Source organism: Nicotiana tabacum, chromosome 15 (assembly GCF_000715075.1).
Source record: "Nicotiana tabacum cultivar K326 chromosome 15, ASM71507v2, whole genome shotgun sequence".
Taxonomy (NCBI): Eukaryota; Viridiplantae; Streptophyta; class Magnoliopsida; order Solanales; family Solanaceae; genus Nicotiana; species Nicotiana tabacum.
The window spans coordinates 30,082,783-30,093,419 of NC_134094.1; the positions used below are offsets into that span (position 1 = coordinate 30,082,783).

General features: G+C 38.3%; 1 non-coding gene across 1 annotated transcript; it reads right to left on the reverse strand.

The window, feature by feature from the left end:
- Positions 1-5,332: 5,332 nt before the first annotated feature.
- LOC142170014 (small nucleolar RNA R71) lies at positions 5,333-5,436 on the reverse strand. The gene has a single exon (XR_012699633.1). It is a non-coding gene; the product is annotated as a small nucleolar RNA R71 (small nucleolar RNA).
- Positions 5,437-10,637: the final 5,201 nt, after the last annotated feature.

Sequence of the window (10,637 nt, forward strand, 5' to 3'; positions counted from 1 at the left end):
CAACAAAACCATAATATGAATGAATCACACAAGGTAGGCACAATCACTACACAAATATAATCATAAAAATGCCCACAAACCATCACAAATCATCAGAAATCATCCACGATATAGCCCCTTGTCTCGTCGTGTGTGCAACAATAAAGTAAATGCCTACCTTGTCTCACTACACGTGCATATAATTATCCCACCTTCTCTTGCCACATGCGCAATATCACATATATAGCCTACCTTGTCATGCCGCATGAGAAAATATCAATAATAATAATAGCATGGATAACTCACATGCGAACAACCCGACAATCCTCTTAACAATATGATGTGTGCCAAAAACATAACAATACAATATAACAACTCGCACCACATGTGCCCATATGCAACAACATTTCCTCAAAATACTTGCAATACCACAACCACACATAGCCCTCGGCTCAACAACACTGAGTACAACAACAACAAGAATAACACAGGAGTACGGCAAGTAAATCAACACAAGAATTACAAAATACAAAGAATGGAAGAACGAGCTCACAATGACAGATATAACAAGTAATAATAGTTTCAAACAAGAATAACTCAATGATGAGAGAGAAAGTGTATAACAAGGATATCAAGTAAGAGTAACTCAACAATAGGAGAGATAACATGTAACAATGATTTCAAATAAGAGTAACTCAACAATAAGAGAGATAACATGTAACAACGACCTCAAATAAGGATAAGTCAACAATGAAAGAGGTAATATAAAACAATGACTTCAAATAAGGATAAGTCAACAATGAAAGATATAAAAATAACTTCAATTAAGGATAATCGACTACGAAAGAGATAACAAGGTAATAAAAAAGGCAACAACTACAATTAAGGCATATAAGAGTATATCTGGCAATAAAGAGTAGAACATAAACCAATCAACTTCAAATAAGACATGAAAGGGTAAATTTAGCAATGGAGGATATAACATGATAAGACTACTTAATTTTAATGTACATAAGAACCTAAGAGTCTAAATCGATCAAATTTCCACATATAAGTTGTGTACATACTCGTCACCTCGTGTACACATCTTTCACGTAGTTCAATTAGTGCAAACAAACCAATCCCTTGGGTAGTTCTCCCACACAACGTTAGACATGATACTTACATCAAAAGCCCTCAATCAATACTCTAAAATATCTTTCCTTTTACAATTCACCTCCGCTCGGCTCAAATCTAACCAAAATCGACTTAATAACATCAAATAATGCAAGAAAAATTAATTCCAATAAATAAATCTATGATCTTTATGCAATTCCTCAAAAGTCAACAAAAGTCAATCCCGGGCCCGCCCGGTCAAAACCCGGGTCCAAGGGTAAATTCCGATTACCCATAACCCCATGAGTCTATATATATATTTTGTTTCAAAATCCAAGTCCAAATTTACTCTCCAAACTCAAATTCTCATTTTTCAAAACATAGAAAAAGTCTCCCAAAATTTTACTTTGATTCTCATAATTTTGATGTGAAATCTCATATATAAACATGCAAAGTAGTTGGAAATTGATCAAAATCACTTACCCAATGATTGTAGAGGAAAATCCCTCTTCAAAATCACCTCCTACCGAGTCTAGGGTTCTAAAATATGAAAAATGAGACCAAAATCCCATCCCTCATCTTTTATGTCCAGTAGCAAATGCGACCTGGAGTTCACAAATGCAGACCCCTGCAAATGGGAGGAAATTATCACAAAAGCAAAACACCTCACATCCCTGCTACAGTTGCAAATGCGACATTATGTTCACAAAGGCGAACCATAGACACTTCGCAAATGGGACCTGTTTGATTGCAAATGCAAACAAGCTTACCCAGCCCTGTATCGCAAATGCGAACCTAGCAGACTTCATTCTAATATCGCAAATGTGAGCTATATCTCGCAAATGCGAGGCATGCAACACCTGATCAAAACCAGCAACTAAAACTCTTTCAAACACTCCAGAATGCGTCTAAAACTCACCTGAGCCCTCGGGGCTCCAAACCAAAAATCAACACACATCTAAAAACATAACACGAACTCGCTCGTGCAATCAAATCATCTAATAACATACGAAACCATGAATTGGATCTCCAAAACATATGAAATCAACATGAAACTCAAGAACTTCTAAAAACACAACTGCACGTCCAATTCCTATCAAATGAACTTGAAATGACGCCAAACTTTGCGGATAAGTTCCAAACGAAAACATGGGCATATTCTAAGTCCCAAAATATAAATCCAAATACGATAGCTATGAAGTCAATCTACAGTCAAACTTATCAAAATTCTAGGCCTTTAAATTGCCAACTTTTGGCAAAACAGCACAAATTAACCTACGGACCTCCGAACTCGATTTTGGGCATACACCCAAGTCCAAAATCATGATACAAACCTATCGGAGTCATCAAAATACCATTACTAGGTCGTTTTCATAAAAGTCAAACCTCGGTCAATATTTTCAACTTAAGCTTTTAAAGTGAGAATCACTCATCCAGATTCATCCCGAAACATCCGAAAATCAAAACCGACCATGCACACATGTCATAATACACAATATGAAGTCATTCAAGGCCCCGGACCACTGAACGATTGCTAAAGCTCAAAACGGCCGGTCGGGTCATTACATTCTCCCCCTCTTACGAAAACGTTCGTCCTCAAACGTGCCAAGAGTCTTTCCCAACCCATCAGATCACGGTACAAACTCACTATACACGTAACCAAGGGTTATCCTACATCACCCCAATTCATGTAGGCCCGACAACATCATCTCAACCGAAGATTATTCCTGCTACTCATGCCGATAAGCCTTAGAATCAAAATCCCACATCTACCAAGTTCCCTACTATCACACAAACACACTGCAAAATCCTCAAATAGCTACAACAGCTCATGTATACATCCACAAGATACAACCATGCGACATAACACATCACCCATATGCCTATAGCAACACTCTAACCACAATAGCTTCCCATTGCCAAGCCGGTACCGGCAAACAGACTCATATCAACTAGAACCTTGTTTAAAACCTTTGCAATGCTGAAAAAATGCAAGAAATATGCGAAACTCATAACTACTCACCCAACCAACAAGCCACAGATGGTAGGCTAGAAACCCGTATTTTAGTCATAGTTTGCACTTCAAGCACTGCATTTTACTTGTGGTTGAGCTTAAATAATGGTCATTTGTGCTTATTACATGTTTTATGCCTTTCAGGAAATGATTTCGAGCTATTAAGATAATTTGAAGCTAATTCTAACAAGTTGGAGCTTTGAAGTCTGAGTAAAAGCCCAAGAAAGTAAGCTGAGATCACGTTCGGGGGTCGAGGACCAAGTATGAATGCCAAAAGTAAGAAAACAAAAAAATACTTTGAGAAAATTGCATTACCGCGCCACGCCATGCGTAGTGGGGGCTAGTGCAAAATTCCTGCAAAGTGAACAAAATAGGCCTCTGAACTTTCCCACTAATACACGCATGGTGCACCGCCCGGTACGCCGCGATAGTGTATTTTCTCGCCAAACGTTTTCACTTAGTCTTGGAAGGGATAGTTTCATCCGTACCCATTACTACATGGTATAAATACATAAAAAAAACATGAATTTTAGAGGATTTTGGACCTTGGAATCTTTGGGAGACCATTGGAGGCTACAAGACACAGGATTTTATCATCTTTCCATCAATTCAATACGGAAGTTTGGATTGTAACATTAGATTGATGTTATCTTATTCTTTAATTATATTTGTGATGACTTCCTCCATGATTATGGAGTAGTTTCCCTTAGAGTTTGATGGATATGGTATTTTGATTGATATTTGTAGATTCTACTCTAGTTCTTTGCTTGAATTCGTTTATGGAGCTTTGAATTGTTGTAACTTTATTCACCAGTTTATATAATGGAAAGAGGAATATGTTGGTGATTATCTTTGCATTATTTTATTTGGTTTAATTCAGTGATTCTCTTAAATAATCGAATGAGCTTGTTGAGTTGTTGATTAAATCAAGGTAGGACAATATTCGAGAGACGTTTTCCTGAAGACTAATCCATTAACGTATGCTTGCATATTTTCACAGTACTTATATTTGTTCACCTCGTAGAGTTAAGATTTAATTGAGAGAGGAGTCTTGACTACACATTTGAACTAATCATCCAGTGAATTTGTGAGAATCATTAGAACATTTGAGTGAATTAATCTAGAGTTGGGTCCCAAATAGCTATCTTGCACCTATCTTGTCATGACCCTTATTTATCGCGTTGATAAGAAACCGACTTTGCTAATCTCTAGTTCTTTGCAGTCAATTATCAATTGCTTTACTTTAGTAGTTAATCTTAGTTCGTAATCATTCCAATCAAGTTTTGATCATACTGAATAGCAGTTAAACCAGGAATTACTTGAGCATTGTTTAAATCCAATCTTTGTTGAGACGATAAGTAAACTATACTATCTTTGTCTAGCGAGCATTAATTTTGTATTGTGTTTTGTGCTCGTCAAATTTTGGTGCCATTGTAGGGGATTGGCAATCAATAGTGTTCAATTAGTTTTTGGTGCTAATTCAGGAACCAATTTTATTTTATGCTTCACGGGTTTTCTCTTCCGTATGCAGGCAACAGGTTAAGCTCTTTGGTGCATGACTCGATCTTCTTCTAAGGAATTGATTCCATATGATCCAGAGGTGGAAGCATATGCGAAAGTTGAGGAAAGAGAAAGAACTCACCGAAATATTCTTGGGGCAATCTTCAACCCAAGAGAAAATGGATAAGAACGGTGAGGAGATAATTGATTTGCTTACATAGGAAGCATCCCAAGAGGAAGAAACCCAACAGGAAGCAACTACTGAAGTAGCTCTCAGAGCTGATGAAACGGTTGATGGGAATGGAGGACGACGATTCAACCTAAATCGACCTTTGGTTGAAGGCAAATTTGAAAATAATATGCCCAGGCCTGGACGATCACTGGGAGACTACGGTAGGGCAGTCTACAACCAAGGAGTATCTAGTGTGCGACCCCCTCCGATCACAACCAATAATTTTGAGATCAAGCAATGGCTACTTCAGACCATTCAGAACAATTGTGTCTTCCGTAGCAAACCTAATAAAGATCCAAATACTTATTTGATGGATTTTGATGAGATTATGAATACCTTCCAGCACAACGGAGTATCGAAAAATGCTATCTACTTAAGGACATTTCCTTTTTATCTTAGGGAAGATGCTAAGAACTGGTTGGCGGAGTTTGCCGACTGGGTCAATTCAAACTTGGGAAGACATGAAAAGGAAGTTCCTTGAAAAATATTTTTCAGCTGCAAAAATAGGTAAAATTCTAAGAGAGATCCACAACTTAGAGCAGAAATAGACTGAAACGGTGTTTGAAGCATGGGAAAGATTTAAGGATATTGTTAGAAGATGTCAGCATCATGGAGTAGACTTGTAGATGCAACTTCAAGATTTCTAGGACGGTCTGACACCCTCTGGCAGGAGGACGCTAAACAACGTAGTTGGAGGTCCTCTTATGAAGAAAACTCCTGATGAGATTGTTGCAATTCTAAATGAATTATCTGATGATGCAAATCAATGTCCTGTAGATGATAACCATATAAGAAAATCAGCTGGAGTTTATCAAGTAGCTCTAATACTTCAGTTCAAGCCCAGCTAGACAACATGGCTAGAGAGATAGGAAAGTTAACATTGACTAATGTACAGAGTGAGCCATAAGCAGCATGTGAATTTTGTGGAATGAGACACCCTACACACGAGTGTCAAGCTTCAAATGAAGTAGTAAATGTTGTGGGGAGCTTTAACAGAGACAACTACCAAAGTGACAACAATTTGGGGAAGAGGCACTCAGGGTTTTCTTGGAGTTCACCAGGTGGTAATGCAAACGCATGGCAGCAAAATAACTCCAGATCCCAGGGGCAGGGAGCTATAAATTTTCAAAATCAGCAGAATCAGTAATATTATCCTACACAGTCTAATCAGTCTAGCATGGAAGATCTGATGAAGGCCTTTATTATTAAGAAGATGAGAGGACTTGAAACCCATGGCACAACTATCAGAGAATTGGGCACGGCTTTTTGAAACTTGGAAAGACAAGTGGGACAACTAGCTAATCTATTGTCTGAGAGTGTTCCAGGAACCCTCCCTATGGACACCGAAAGGAATCCAAATGAAATAATAAATGTAGTGTCCTTGAGGAATGGAAAAGTATTGCAAGATCCGTTGGTAGCAGAAAAGAATGAGTTGATGGGAAATCAAGTTAAGAATGAAGGAGAGTAGAAAAGTGATGAGCATCATAGGAATAAAGTGACAACAGAGCAAGAGGATGACCTAAAGAAGAAGAACAAATCAAAAGTTCCAACAAGGAAGAAGAAAGACAAGAAAAGAAGTAATGATGAGATCGAAGAGAGTAACTATATGTCAGCTCTACCTTTCCCTCAGAAGCAAAGAAGAGAGAAGCTGGACAAACAATTTTGGCATTTTTTAGAAGTACTCAAGTAGGTGCATGTTAATGAACATTTCATAGAGGTGCTTTCACAGATGTCAGCATATACCAAGTTCTTAAAGGAAATATTGTCCAACAAGCGAAAAGTAGAGGAGACATTGGTAGTCAAGCTCATGGAGCATCGTAGTGCTATTCTGCAAAATAAGCTCCCTCAAAAGTGTGGAGATCCAGGGAGTTTTACTATACCTTTCTCTTTAGGAAGTACTAAATTGAAAAAATCTTTGTGTGATTCAGGTGTATCTATTAATCTTATGCATTTATCTATTTTCAGGAAATTAGAGGGAGAGATTGGAGAAATCAGGTCGATACCTGTGTCCTTGTAGCTGGCGGATCAGACCACATTCATACTTGAAGGAATAGTAGAAGATGTGCTAGTTTAGATGGACAAATTTGTGTTCCCTGTGGACTTCATTGTGGTGAAAATAGAGGAGAATAGGGAGGTGCCTCTGATTTTAGGAAGACCCTTCTTGGATACTGGCAGAGCAATTCTGGACATTCAGGAAAGGCAACTCATGCTCAGAGTGGGGGAAGAAAGGGTGATCTTCAAGATGGAAGGAGCAATAAGGGCCCTAGAGCGCAAACTGGAGAGAGTAAAACTGATTAGTGTGGGGTGTACCCAAAGAAGGAAGAAAAGAAGCTCTCGTCTTGGAGGTATGCACTAGGTCGGGCATGCAAAGGTGATCCCGACTTCGATTCAGATCCTGACTAGATGAATCAGGGAAGTTTCCTTTACCTCTTACTTTTTATTTGTGTGTTATGTGGATATGACACAATTTAAAGTGTGGGGTGGGGATGTAAATATGTACATGTGTGTTTGTTTTCATGTTTATTGACTTTTCCCGATGATGGATGTCCTCGACTGTCTTCTTAAGGGATTAAAGTCGAAGAACGAAAAAAACATTTTAGCCGTTTATTGTTGTTTAGTTTTTTTAGGTAGTGTAACAATTCCCCCTTGGTTTTTCTTTATGTCGTGGCTCTTTTCCAAGGGTTTTGTTAACCAGGTGTAGTTAATTTTTTTTGGTTAGGAATAGTAAAGTCTTGTGTTGTTTATTAAATGGAGATGACTATTCTTGACGTTGTTGTGCCCTGAGAGTAGTGAGTGCCTTCGTTGTGACACCTAGACTCAGTTCTTGACTCATAGATAAGTGCCTTAAATTGTTTGATTTTGACTTTTCTTAACTTCTTTGACTAGAGAGTCGGGATAGATCCGATCCTGAGTGAGTTATGTGCCAATGTGTGTGTGAGGTTGTTGTGATATTATGTGCGTGTCAGTTGATGTCTAGAACTTGCCCCGTGTATTTGTAAAGTCAAATAACAGTCTTGTTCAGTCTAGGAAGTGATATAGGTATTTCTTTGTTGAGCCAATTATATGTCTGTGACCCGCCTAATTGTTGTGTATCTTAGTTAGCCCCTTTGAGCCTTTAATCCTACTTCTTTGGCAACCATACTGCAAGCCTAATCCATTTTGTTTGAATTGACTATCTGTTCGAATATTTTACCTCTTTTGAGCACTTGAAATTGTTATGAGCTTGTGAAAGCTAAAGTTGAGGTATAGTCAGGTTTTTGAGTGGAACTATTGAAAAAGGAGAAAGGTGCATTATTTGAAAAATAAATATGAGAGCCACTTGTAGGGAATTGAAAGGAAAAAAAGAGTGAGTGCGCTAGAAAAGAAAAAAATAAGTACTTAGAAAGGAAAAAAAATGGATTCCATGCTAGTGGTAGTTCTCATCTTGTTTCTGCTTAAAGATATTGAAAGCTTGATGTTATTATGTATGAAGGTTGGGGTTTGGTTCAACACAAGTGTGGGGTTTAAATAATGAAATTGTATGTATTAAAGTGCTTAGAGAGATGTAGTCACTATATCCAAATGTATCCTACCCGTCCTACAGCCTACATTACTACCACAAAAAGTCCTAATTGATCCTTGACTGAATGGGCTCAAATTAGTAGATTACTATACTACGGGCAAGCTTATGGTACGTTTTCTGTGGTGCATGAATTTTATTTCTGAGAGTGAGTTAATTATTTCTATCTTGAGTTCCTATTTGTTCTTGAATTTTATTGTGTGTGGAACTACTATCTATCTTTGGTGTGAGGACACATGATTTGCGAAGAAAAGGTAATGTCTTTGGCCTCTGTGTTAGAGTAAGTGAGCAGGTTTTTGAAAAATACGTGGTGCTTTTGAGTCGAGTCTTGAGGCTAAGATTTTATGATAAGGTGCTTAGTCTGCTTTAAAAATTATTGGCATGATGCATTAGGGAAGTTGTCTGATAAGAAGGTCATCGCTATGTGAAGTGCAATTAAATTGCTCGAGGATGAGCAATGGTTTAAGTGTGGGGTGTTGATGGTAGGCTACAAGCCCGTATTTTAGTCCTAGTTTGCACTCTAATCACTGCATTTTACTTGTGGTTGAGCTTAAATAATGGTGATTCAGGTGCTCCAGCTGTAGTACGTGCTCTTCCTCAACCTCTGCCCCGGCCCCTAGCATCACCGCTCTGGGGGCAGCGTCATCAGTAACTGCAGCTCGTGTTCTCACCATCTGTGAGAGAATAGAATGACAAAGGCTCAAACTCCTAAATCAATAAACTCGCACGATAGGAATGAAAGAAGTGAAGTTTCCTAACAGTTTCGTAGCCACTTGAAGATAAGTGCAGACGTCTCTGTACCGATCTACAAGACTCTACTAAACTTTCTTATGACTCGTAGCACCTATGAACCTAGATCTATGATACAACTTTACACGAACAAAAATCCCTTCTTAGGAGTCGTGATGGCACCTAGTCTCTAAGACTAGGTAAGCCGAACACTTACTGAATTAATAACAGATTTTTAACCAATCAACTATCAAACATGAACTAGAATTATATATATAAAGCCAACTTTCCTAAGTACATATACAATATCCCAAAACCAGTAGTACAAGTCATAATCTCTACTGAGTTTACTAGAAAATCTCTTAGTACAACTGTTCCATAATAGGAATAAACAGTACAAAGTAAAATTTTAGAAGGTGACTTTGAGGCCTGATAACGTGGCGGCATGTATACCTTGAAGTCTCCACGGCAAAACTCGATCAGCTATCTAACGACCAACACGCTCCGAAGTACCTGGATCTACACAAAATATTCAAAAAGCGTAGCATGAGTACACCATAGCGGTACCCAATATGTATCAAGACTAACCTCGGTGGAGTAGTGACGAGGAACAGTCATAACACCTACTAGACATAAATACATGTGCAAGTATGAATATCAAACTAACAAGGAACAATATAAGATAAACATGGTAAGAATAATGTTACAATACTTGCATTAAGAACTAGAAAAACAATTAACAACAACGAGCCAACAGGTAAATACGCCGTAAAGTAAGCAGAATATAGATAAAGTCCGGTGAAACCAAGTAAGGGAACACAAGTAACATCCCAATAAAACAACCGCTTTCACATAAGGTTTATAAAAGAATTTCCCCGAGGTACCACACCTCATAACCACAAGTCACGGGTCCCAAGTCACGAACCATAATCACTTGGCATCTTGTGCCCATATTACAAATCATCATCGTACGGACAACTCACGTGCTGCACGGACAACTCACGTGCCAATACCATTAATACCTTATATATGCACGGACAACTCACATGCTAAGAGAGTGATAATATCTCATACTTGCGCGAACAACTCACGTGCTAGCAATGTCAATACCTCATAATTGCACGGACAACTCACGTGCCAAGAGAGTGACAATATCTCATATCTACACAGACAACTCATGTGCCAATAATACAACTCTCACACAGAAGGCAGGTATACAAGAATACATGTAAATGATCATCAAACATCAAGGTTCAAATTCCTGGACTAACATAAGTGATCGATTACGGTATAAGCTTATGCAAGTGTACTATCACAGCTCGAATCAATCAAGTAAAATCAAAGACAATGAATGGCACATAGTAAACAGCATAAAAAACTGTAATATGCATGACTCACATAAGGTAGGCACACCACTACACAAATATCATAAATAACAATGTTCCCAGGCCATCACAAATCAACACAAATCATCCCCGACATAGCCCCATTTTTCTTGCCGCGTGCGCAACAATAAATTAAATGTCCAC